Source organism: Carya illinoinensis, chromosome 12 (genome assembly GCF_018687715.1).
Source record: "Carya illinoinensis cultivar Pawnee chromosome 12, C.illinoinensisPawnee_v1, whole genome shotgun sequence".
NCBI classification, from domain to species: Eukaryota; Viridiplantae; Streptophyta; class Magnoliopsida; order Fagales; family Juglandaceae; genus Carya; species Carya illinoinensis.
The window spans coordinates 23,006,368-23,017,434 of record NC_056763.1 but is presented as its reverse complement, the minus strand read 5'-3'; the positions used below and the strand labels follow the sequence as shown (position 1 = coordinate 23,017,434).

The 11,067-nt window shown below is 41.8% G+C and overlaps 1 protein-coding gene, 1 non-coding gene and 1 pseudogene across 2 annotated transcripts in view; 1 reads left to right on the top strand and 2 right to left on the bottom strand.

The window, feature by feature from the left end:
• Nucleotides 1-756, bottom strand: part of LOC122289874 (NADH dehydrogenase [ubiquinone] iron-sulfur protein 2) — a 4,236-nt gene extending 3,480 nt beyond the window's left edge. The window contains exon 1 of the mRNA XM_043097236.1: nt 1-756. This exon is cut by the window's left edge and continues 697 nt beyond it. The gene's annotated coding sequence lies outside the window, so the exon portion shown is untranslated.
• Nucleotides 757-2,039: 1,283 nt separating this feature from the next.
• On the top strand, nt 2,040-2,126 carry TRNAS-UGA. Its single transcript has one exon. It is a non-coding gene; the product is annotated as a tRNA-Ser (tRNA).
• A 956-nt stretch (nt 2,127-3,082) lies between these two features.
• On the bottom strand, nt 3,083-4,106 carry LOC122289349 (annotated as a pseudogene).
• Nucleotides 4,107-11,067: the final 6,961 nt, after the last annotated feature.

Genomic DNA, 11,067 nt, shown 5'->3' with positions numbered 1-11,067 from the left:
GCTCACGAATCAAAGTGTGAATGCCCCTTCGAAGTGCCGCACGCTCTTTCCTTTGTCCTTCCCCCTGTTCGACGCAGTTCTTCCCGTTCTCAGGACTCAGACGAAGAGCCATTTACAGTCTTATTGGCCCCGCCTTTCATTCCATAATTCACGGACAAGTTCTTGCATCCGGTACAAGTGTAACCGCTTTTTCTCGTCGCTCTCTCTTTCTTTCTGAAGAGAAATCTCCAAAAGGCGTTCCCAATAATTGAGATGACCCTGAAAAACGCGAATACGTTTAACGGTCTTTCTCAATTCTTCTTTTAAAGCCTCCCTGGATAACCCAGGTTGCTGCTCCGGCGCAGGCTCAGGAGCCGGAGGTTGGTTGAGATCTATCTCCGGTCCCGGCTGATGACCCAATCTAAGTTCTAAATCAAGATTGGGCATAGCGTTAGGATCATCCATACAACATACTAGCTCCGGAAGGACCATTCCATTAAAAACTGGTGCTATTGCGGCTTCGGGAGTGAGGAGGGCCCGCAGCGTAAAAACAATTGCTAGGGTAAGACCCCCGGAGCATCCCATTTTTCTTAATAAGAAAGTGAGGGCCCGGCTCCCCAAAAGGATCCCCCCTTTGGAAAGCAGACATCCGAAATCTCCCATAAAACCCATCTTCAGACAAAGAAGATAAAAAAACAAAACGACAGTGGTTAGCAATAGAAAAGGAATTGACCCTCGTCGAAGAATCTGGGAAAGATGAAGGGGAAGGATTTTCATGAGATTCATAAAACATTCATATCTGGCACTTGAGGAGGTCAATCTTAAGTGTTGGAAGCTACTGCTAAGGTACTCCCCCTCATCTATAAAAGATAGGCAATTGAGAGGGCGATAGCCCGGTTTTTGATTGAATATCCTTTCCTGTGTTTGTCTTGTATTGAGGTATACCGAAGATATGAGTCAAAGTAGGTAACAGAAGGGGAGGGATTGCTGTTTTTTATTAGTGAGGGCAAGCAGCTTTCATTTTTTTAAATATAATGGTAGGGCGAGTAGGCGGTTCGTATGTTTTTATGACCCCCAGAATAATAAGTAGGAGGATACGCAGAGCAAGAGCTCTGGAAGTCTACCCGGGCGGGCTTCTTCCCTTATATAGGATGACATAGATAGAACCTCCTTCTTTGATCCATTCATTGATCGCATCCCCTTTGCCCCTTTCTTATTATTAGTAAGATAGGGTTCCAAACCTTTTGAATCAAAGTAGAGTAGGTTGCTTTCTCAATCTTTCTCTGATTCTAGCCGTGTAGTGGATCCGGCTTTAGTCGGCTAAAAAGAGGTGTGTGTGGCCGGGCTTCTTTCTTTATAGTGCTGCCCGCCCCCTTCTTCATTCATTCATTTAGGCCCGACTAGGAACACGTGGATCCAGGGAACCTGGCTCGGGAACAGCTTCTTACTAGTAGGGGCTAATCACAGTAAGAGAGTCCAATCTCTGAAATAGAGCTTAGTCTCTCCCCATAGTAGTATACTAGTCAAAGGCCTAGATTATGACTTGATCCAATAGAGTCAGAACACCTTTATATCTAAAAGAAATGGTGCTCGATGAAACGATCCAGATTCCACACTATGCTGTGGGCTGGGGAGAGAGCTGCTCTACGAAGCTGGGCGTTCAGTGTTCTTATGGAGGAACCATAGACGAAAGAGAATAGAAAGGGCCTTCAAAAAAGAGCGAGGGAGTGATGGGCAACCTTAGTCTATATGTTGCTCGTGAGCCGCCAAGTACCAGTCTCGCAACAGTACTGGCGCAAAAGGATCGGTCCTTCACTTGCTGATCGTTCGCGAGTCGAACTCGCTTTCTTGCCACGCCTTTCACTCACTCGCTTGAGTCGGACTCAATCACTCTTTTTGTTTGGAAGATCATTCGTTCTTCACTCTCTTGCTATTACCCGCGGGGAGCGCAGCAACCAAGGTGCATATTATCATATAGAAACAAGCGAAGCGTAGCGAATCACATAGATAAGCCCCTACCTGCCAGCGCGCGGATAGATAGGGCGGGCGAAGCGCGAAGGGGATGGATGTCTGAGCGGTTGAAAGAGTCGGTCTTGAAAACCGAAGTATTGATAGGAATACCGGGGGTTCGAATCCCTCTCCATCCGCGAAGTCATAAGTTCTCTCTTGCGTTATCTATAGATAAGAACGAATCGGATCGACTCGACGGATATGATAGATGGAATGGGTAGCTTGTCTTATGATGTAGACGGAGGTTCTTGTGTTATGATTTAGTTAGGACTTTGTCTCCCTTTCGTTATCTTCCGCTCCCCGGTTGGGGAAGGGCCGGGTGGATTACCTTTGGGAGCTAAGTCGAAGATCTCGGTGGTCTTGTGAGTGGTTGATAAACTACGATTGCAGTTTTATTTAGGAAGTCCCATAGCTGTGAGGCTTAACAGACAAAGAAAACGGTGGATACTTCCACTAGTTGAGTAGAAGGTGACGACCCTAATGAATCGACTATGAAGGTGGCTGTTAGCTACATCAGCGCTCAAATTCCTTCATCGTTATTGCCCTGGCTTCGATGATCAACCCCTGGCACATTTAGGTTTTGATCTTCGGCCATCCTGGTCCTCAGGACCCAACACAAGATTCTTCTTAGAAATTCTCTTTAAAAGATGCAAAAGGTGTTGATACGTCCTATCCATATAGAAAGCTTACCCTCTTCCACACATTACCGGTGGATGCAACAGCCGCTATCACTTTGGCTGCAGGAGGGGAATGGTTAAGTGAAACTCTCGACGTCTTCTTTGGTAAACGGGATGTTTACCCAGGCGCCGTAGTCTTGCCTAACCGTTCGGCCGGAGATGCCTTTGTATGGTATAGCAAGCTGTTTAGCTACTTGTATCGATTTGCCACAGTGTGGTTAGATACAATGTGCTAGCAGCCTCCGCTTGGCAGGATGGGAATGAAGGGAGAGGGAATTCTATTGTACTCTCCCTCCGGGAGAGGGAGCAGGGAAGAAAGGGTTATTCCCTATTGGCCCACCCTTGTATCAGGCCTTGGTACGGCCTATACATGATTGGGCCATGACGGTTTTGGCAAGGTTAAGAATGGATGGTACCTATAACCAGACCCAACCGTTGCAGTACTTGAGAGGAAAGAAAAAATGATTTTCTTTTGATCTCAAGGCTGCTACCGATTCCTTACCTGTTATCCTGACGTCCTGTATGATTGCAGGGTTGCTCGGAAATCCCTTTGCAACTTCCTGGACGTTCATACTTTGTTGATTGAAACATTCATATCTGGGATTATCTTTGGGTTGTAGAAAAGAGTCTAATCTTTGGTAATTTTTGCTTTTCAAGGTGGTTTTCTTTGTGTGGTAGTCACGAGTCCTTATAATCTCATTCTCAGTATCATCCTCTTCGCTATTAATAATTGCAGGGAAAGTGGCTATTGGAGTTGGGAGCCGACGGTAGCTCCATGGTTCAGATGATCTCAGGTCTAACAAGTTTTCAAGGTTAGCTAGAATGTCTGGTGAGGCAGTTGCAATAGCATGTGATGACACCGTAAAAATATAGTCAAGGTTGCGAATAGCAACCTTGATCCTCACAATGCTTCCTCAGATCATCTGCTCCAAGTGAATCTGCAATTTCGAGCAGTTGTATAGCATTACGTGGCTCCACTAGACACTCTGCTGCCACTTTTTCACAGAGGCCTTTTAAGCTTGGAATGGGCCTCTGCCCAAAATCATCTTTTTGTATAGTGGATAACAGATTGTTCGACTCCATATCATTGAAAAGAAAATCCTCGTCAAACTCCTCTGACTCTTCCCTGACATTCAGCTTGAGCTTCTGAGGATTCTTGGCCACATTGGCCGGATAGACGGGATGATACAGAGATCCAACAATCAATAGATGTGTTTCACCAACTGAAACTGAAGTAGCCCTCTTTACACCATGTAACCGGGTTGCAATAGGTGGCTTATCCTTACCTTTCTTCTCATCCCAAATGTAAACATCACCTGTTGCTGTAACTGCAGCAGTCCAGTACTTTCCCGCAGAAATGCTTACTATATTTCTTCCACACAGCGAAAATAGCTGCTGACATCTAAGATCAGGATCTGAGGAGGGGTATGTTGATTCAGATTATGCTGGTGATCTGGATAAGAGGAGATCTCTGACAGGTTATGTTTTCACTCTCTCAGGTTGTGCCATTAGTTGGAAGGCGACATTACAGTCGACAGTTGCTTTGTCTACCACAGAGGCAGAGTATATGGCAGCAGCAGAGGCAGTGAAAGAAGCAATTTGGTTGAGAGGTTTGGTCAGTGACTTGGGGTTGCAAGAGGATGTAACTACAGTCTTTTGCGATAGCCAGAGCGCAATACATTTGACCAAAAATCGAATGTATCATGAGAGGACCAAAGACATTGATGTCAGATATCATTTTCTTCGGGAGGTTATGACACAAGGTGACATCACAGTGAAGATAATAGCCACGGCGGAAAATCCAGCAGACATGTTGACTAAACCAGTTCCGGTTCTCAAGTTCCAGCGCTCGTAGAAAGAGGTAGATTCAGTCCTTCGGTGGAGAAGTCTAGGAAGCCCTCTGCTGTTGGTGGCCGAAAGGTAAGTTCTCAGGCAGTGAGTGGCCAGCAGCTCTCCCGTTCTGGGTTCCCTCCAGACCTGTCTGCTGGTCCGAGTGCCCCTCCCGAGAATGCTGGTCTTTCTAGGCCAAATGGCAAGACTCCCAACCAGTTCAATGGTCAGGGAGCTACTGGCAGTTTGAAGCCTTCCTATGCGGGGGCAGTTAAAGGGCTTTCTTTGGCTCCTGGAACCAGCTCAGGTTCACCCTTGGTTCCTCCTTTTGCTCTTGAATTTTTCTAGCCTTGTATTGAGGAGAATAGAGTGAAAGTGAAGCCCCAAAAGGGCATCACTGTGGAGGGTTGTTCAGTCTGGAAATTTACTTTGGTTGGCCACTTTGTAGGCCAGAGATTATCTTATCCTACTGTCAACTCCATAGCCCACAAGCTGTGGGATGACTCGGGTTTGGAGGAGGTTGTTCTCTCCACTGACAATGGTTGCTTTTGTTTCAAGTTCAAAAGTGAGGAGGATCTAGGTTCGGTATTGGAACGCGCTCCCTTAATATCGACTAGTTTTGAACTCATCACAATACTCATAATATTTATATATATACTCTTACATATATTCTTACATATATTCTTTTATTGTATATATTTTATGTGTTATAAACTTATATGTGTTATTTTTTATACTTCGTATAAGTAATATATTTTATTACTTTATGTATAACAAAGTGAAAAAAGAATAATGTTGAGTATAATAATGTATTAAGTTTACAAAAGAATTATTAAGTTAAATGTTTATAAAGAGTAAGCAATTTTAATTTGATTACAACACTTTCTTATCTAATTTCATTTTGATTATTTGATCATATTTAATATCACTAGTAAGAGGCACGAGTGCACAGTGAAAAATATAAATCTATTATAATAAATATTTACATTTTCATATGCTCTTATTAAAATATAATTATTATATAGCATTCACCTAAATAATTATTAAGTATAATAGAAAAATGAATGTATGAAAAAAAATATCAATCTGATGGAAAATAAATTGACAGTATGATAAATATATGGTCTAAAACATCTTAATTAAATATAGGTAAAATTTTATCAATGAAAAAAAAGCTTTTCTTTCAATGTCATTCTTTTAAGTGGAAACAGTTTTATTGGATTATTTAAACCACATTACAAATGACCAGTTGCAAACAATTTTATTAAGTAATTTTTAAAAATATTTTTTAATTTATTTCATTTCTAAAAGACACTATAAATCAATAAGAAATAATAAAAATGCAAAACACTAAATTTACATTCTTGCACTTATGAAAGTAAAATATTAACAATAACATATTATATTTTAAAATTAATATGAAATTATAATATAATTCATTATGAAAATTTTTAATTATACTACCTCACCTATTATTATTACTTGTAATAGTTAAAGTCGAATATGTATGTTGTATATTAGGTATTTATTTCTATCAGATTTTTATGAATATTTGGTATTTATTTGAAAAAAGAGAGAGAGAAACTATAGTAAAATGGGTAAACTCAAACATATTTTTAATATGGGTAATGATAGATTTACTAACCTTTTACCATCCCTTTACTATTCTTAATGTATTTGAAATTTTTATTTTTTTTAGTATTTTTTGACATCCTTTATCATTAAAAAAATATACAACTAAAGAGAAAAATATAGTAGGCTTTGGTAGTAAGCCTATTATTATTTTTTAATATTATTTATTTTTCACCTAAAGAGAAAAATATAGTAGGCTTTGGTAATATGAAGGGCCCAGCCCTCTAAACTCCACCCAAAATGACATCGTTTTGGGGACTTGGAGGTCACGGACCCTAGTTCCATCTAATTTTCCCCTCCCCCTCTCTGTGCCACAAGACATCATCTCCCAGTTCTCCTTTCTTTCATTTTCTTTTTTTTATCTTTCTTCTTCCTGCCACCATCCATGAGCTACTCCTACTGCCCCCATTGCCACCACCACTGCACCATGCGGCCGAGCCTCCAGTTGCCTCTGATTGCCGCCGCAACCCCCCAATCCTTGCATTGTACTCTGTCATTTTCTCATGGGTTCTACCGTGCTTCTGTGTGTCACCTGCTACCGCTGGTCCAGCTTAGCTATGTGTTCATCGAGTGGCAACCCCTCGTCTCAGTCAGCCACCACCTTGTCTCAGATGGGTAGGGAAAATTTAATTTAAATTTAAATTTTTATATTTTATTTTTGAGTAGGGTTTTTATAGAGATTTGCTTGTTGGGGGGTATAATAGTTGTGGCCTGTGGGTCTTTTAACCAACCTTGTCGCTTTATATATGCGAAGAAAATGTCGGCCATAGATTTCCAATCCTTTGAATCGCTTTATCTACATCTTGTTCTGAGATTTTTCCCTCTTGGTTTTTAATCTCCCTGTTGAAACTCTGGCTTTTCTCTGTTGTGATTAACTTCTACATTGTTTGCTCTCTTCTGCTGCTACATGCTTCTCTGATGGGGCTAAGATAGGCCTTCCCTTCGAGCGATTTGGGCAGTGGATTTTAACAAAAACAGGTAATTTAATTCGAGCTCAAGCTTGTATAAATTTGTTTATGTATTATATTCGAATTTGAGTTCGAGTCTGATCTTAATCTATGTTAGGCGAGCCAAACTTGATCAGAAGTTTTTAATTTTTGTCGGGCTCGAGTTGATTTTGAGCTCAGATACATGCTAAAGGAGCTCTAGACCTCCTATTCGAATTCGACTCGATTCGGTTTGTTTGCAACCCTACCCATGAGGGTGAATGCATCCCAGAAGAAGATGTCCACCGAACTTTTGTTGTCGATGAGGACTCTTCTGGTTGTGAAGTTGGCTACCTACATGGTGACCATTGGTGCGTCATCATGCGGATAGAAGACCCCTTCCTCATCAGCTTCCCTGAAGAAGATTACAGGGGCAGACTCTGTTCGAGGGAGCTTCACTGGTCGGTAGGAGGATGAGTAAATTTCTTGGTATTGGGCCTCTCTAGCGTGGGCCTTTATCTCAAACGAGATTTCCCCTCCACTGATGAAGCCTCCCACGATGGTTGAATCTCCCCTGCAGAGAGAACCATCTAGTACACCTGCTAAGAGGCTGGAGGCAGTTGGCGCTGTGTGTATACCATGGTGGAAGGTAGCCTGTTGGAGGTGATCGGCACTCTTCAGTGTTGTGAGAAGTGGTTCGATGATGGGTGCAGTAGCAACATTACCCTGAGATGTGTCGCTTCTCCTCTTATGCAATAGTGAACGTTGAACGATCGAACCTGTGTTGCATGCCTCTCACAGCAGGCTCCTCCTTTCATGACTTATGTTGTTTACGTTCCATCTTCTCCTAGGTAGGGCCTTTGGTCAAGGCCCTTTCCTTTTTGCACACTTTCTCCACCTCCTTCTGTTGGGGGTCAATCAAGGCGTGGATGGTATTCTCTACATTGATGAAGTTATCAGCCTGATCCATGAACATTTGAAGAGTGGCAAGAGTTTTTTTTACTAGCCCAGCCATGAAAATTGATCGGGACCAGACCCCTCCGAACAATGCCGCCAACATGATCTTCTCGTCTTGGTTTTCCGTGGTCATCCACTCCTTATTGACCCTGGCCAGGTAAGTCTTCAGGCTCTCATCTTCCTTCTGCTTGACAATGAGGAGGTAAGCGGTCGGGCATCTTCATTTTTGGCTAGCCATGAAGTGAGTAACGAACAGGCAGGCTAGCTCGTCGAAGTTCTCGATGGATCTAGGCACCAAGAAGCCGAACTACGTTCTTGCAGGTCTCTTCAATGTCAGCAGGAAGGCTCTGCATGTTGCCCCCTTGAGAAACCCATGTAGCTTCATGTGGGCCTCGAAGGTCTCGAAGTGTTCCACTAAGTCTTGGGTCCCATCATATCCTTCCATCGGCGAGATTCGAAACTTTGGTGGCAATGGGACCACCATCACCTGCGCGCTGTACGGTAAGCTCCTGCTGACCAGTAGTTGGTCTACCAAGGACGAGCTGCATATCTTCCTCAATATCTCCTCATACTTTCCCTAAAGGTTACACATGTCCTGCTGCATGCGTTTTCTTTCGTCCTGGGCATTGTCACACTCCTCTTTTCTCGAATGGTATTCCCTGACACTAGGCTCGTCCTGGTGTACCGAGTTGTGGAAGGTATCCTTGAGGGTTTGGTTTTTCTCCCAACGGTCTTTCACCTTGTTATTGAGCCTCCCAATGAGCTGCTCCATAGCGGCCAACCTTGCTTCCGTGCTGTTTGCCATACCTTCATCCTGCTCCCGTGCCAGCCAAGAACGAGTCCTCACATGCATACCAAGGACAAGCTTGATTGTAAGATTAGCGAATCTCAGAGACGGCGCCAAATGTTAACGTCGTATTTCATGCACCCTTGGGCTGGTTTGCTCAGCTAGTCCGGGTCTTTGCTCGAGTCGAATCCTAAGGCAAGAGAGGGGTGGCCTGGGGAACCTCCGATGCCAAAGTTATTATAGAATAGAGATCAAAGTGCTTTAAAGAAGAAGATAACAGTGGAGTATAATTGACAATAGACTTGATTTCATCCTCTTTACCTCGCAGTTCTGTGTGACCTTTATACTTGGTCTTTTAGATCAGATGGGCCATGACCTGTGTTCTAGGGCAGAGGGACGACTCTCCCCAGAGTCTTAATCACCATGCTGCATTTAATGAAGCGTAGTTTTCTTGGTAACAGTCATTTAATGCTGTCTGGGTCTCTGGCAGAGTTTCCTGATAATGTCTCTTCCCCTTTTCCTCAATCATGGTTTCCCACATTCTTCTACAACGTCCCATCTCAATATTGATGATTGTCTCCAACTCGCACTGGTCTAAAGCTTGCCCAACCTGCATGGGTCTAGGACCTGACTTGGGCTACCAAGGGGGGCCCTTCCAAGCTCTGTTCGGCATTCTTGGTGCTCATGGGGCCTAGCAAAATAATGGATCTAGGGCGGTATCATGAGCTTTAGGCCTTGACGAAAATACCTCCTAACACACTGAAAAGTAGATTTTCCTCTTTATATTTTTCATATTGTATATTAAACTAATAATGATAAAAGGAGTGTACCAAAGAATGAGATATGTGAAATAATTATTATGTGGAGATAAAATAAGAATATCACTTCATATCTCAGTGCCAACACTAGAATTGAAAATGAGAAGAATAAGAGAAAAATTTTCGTCATCATCAAGTGAATTCAAATATAATAAAATTCTAAAAAAAAAAAAAAACTCATGCCAAGAATTTTGATGGTAAACCAAAATAAAGACTTGATGGCTCTTACTAACATCTTTATAAATTAACGTAATATGAGAATAAAAATTTTGATGGTAAACCAAAAGACTAAAAAAAAAACATATACCAAGAAAAGTTCAATAAATGTTGAGTTTTTAGAAGAAAAAAATATATGATCATCCAAAAAGATAATCACTTACATAAAACCTATTTGTTACTTTTATTTTTGTTGATTTATTCAATTGTTTCTAATTATTATTTTTTTTAAATTTACTTAAAATATTTTTTAGAGTATAGAATATTTTTTAGAGGCCTTCTTCCACTATTAGCCTTAGATAACTGCTCAAGTCTGCTAATGAAAGAGTCAGCACTGAGTACAAGTACTACTCTAGCTAGAGATCACTTAATTGGTTACAACATAAGTTAAGATATATGCAGCCCCAATGACCGGAAGACAACTGGTGGCCTCCTTCTGCATGCAGTTAGGTCTATCATTACAAAAAAAGACAGAATTGCCGGCGTTAGATATGCGCTGGTAACTATCCCAAAAAATGCCACTAATTCATTTGCGGCATTTTTCTACCGGCGTAACCATCCGCCGTTACTGGAGGGTCGCTATTTCCCATGTTCCGGCGTTTGCGCAGCCGCCGGTATTCGTAAATCTCATTAGCAGCATTTGTATACAATTAGTGGCATTTCGTAAAATGCCGCCACCTTATCTACATTAACAGCGTTTCTCGAAACGCCACTACTTTATCGTTGCCTTACCTTGCATATAATAGTGGCGTTACCATAAACGCCACTGCTACTACATTGCCGACGCATAATATAAATTGGCGGCATTTATTTAAATGCCATTAATGGTGCATTGGTGGCTGTACATTGAATTTTTTAATGGCATTTTTCTAACCGTCGCCACTTTTTAAAATAGCGGCGTTACGATAACTGCCGCTACTAATAATTTGCCGACGCATCATATAAATTGGTGACATTTATTTGAATGCCAGTAATAGTACATTAGCGATGGCACCTTAAATAATTTAATGACGTTTATCTAAACGTCGCTAATGACCTAATTTAATGGCGATTAGATAAACGCCGCCACTAGTACGATGCCGACTCATCATACAATTTGGCAGTATTTATTTAAATGTCACTAATAGTATTTTGGCGAAGTTATTAACGACGTTTATTTAAACGACGGTATTTTTTTAAAATAGCGGCGTTAACATAAACACCGCCACATTATGTTGCCAGCACATCATACAAAT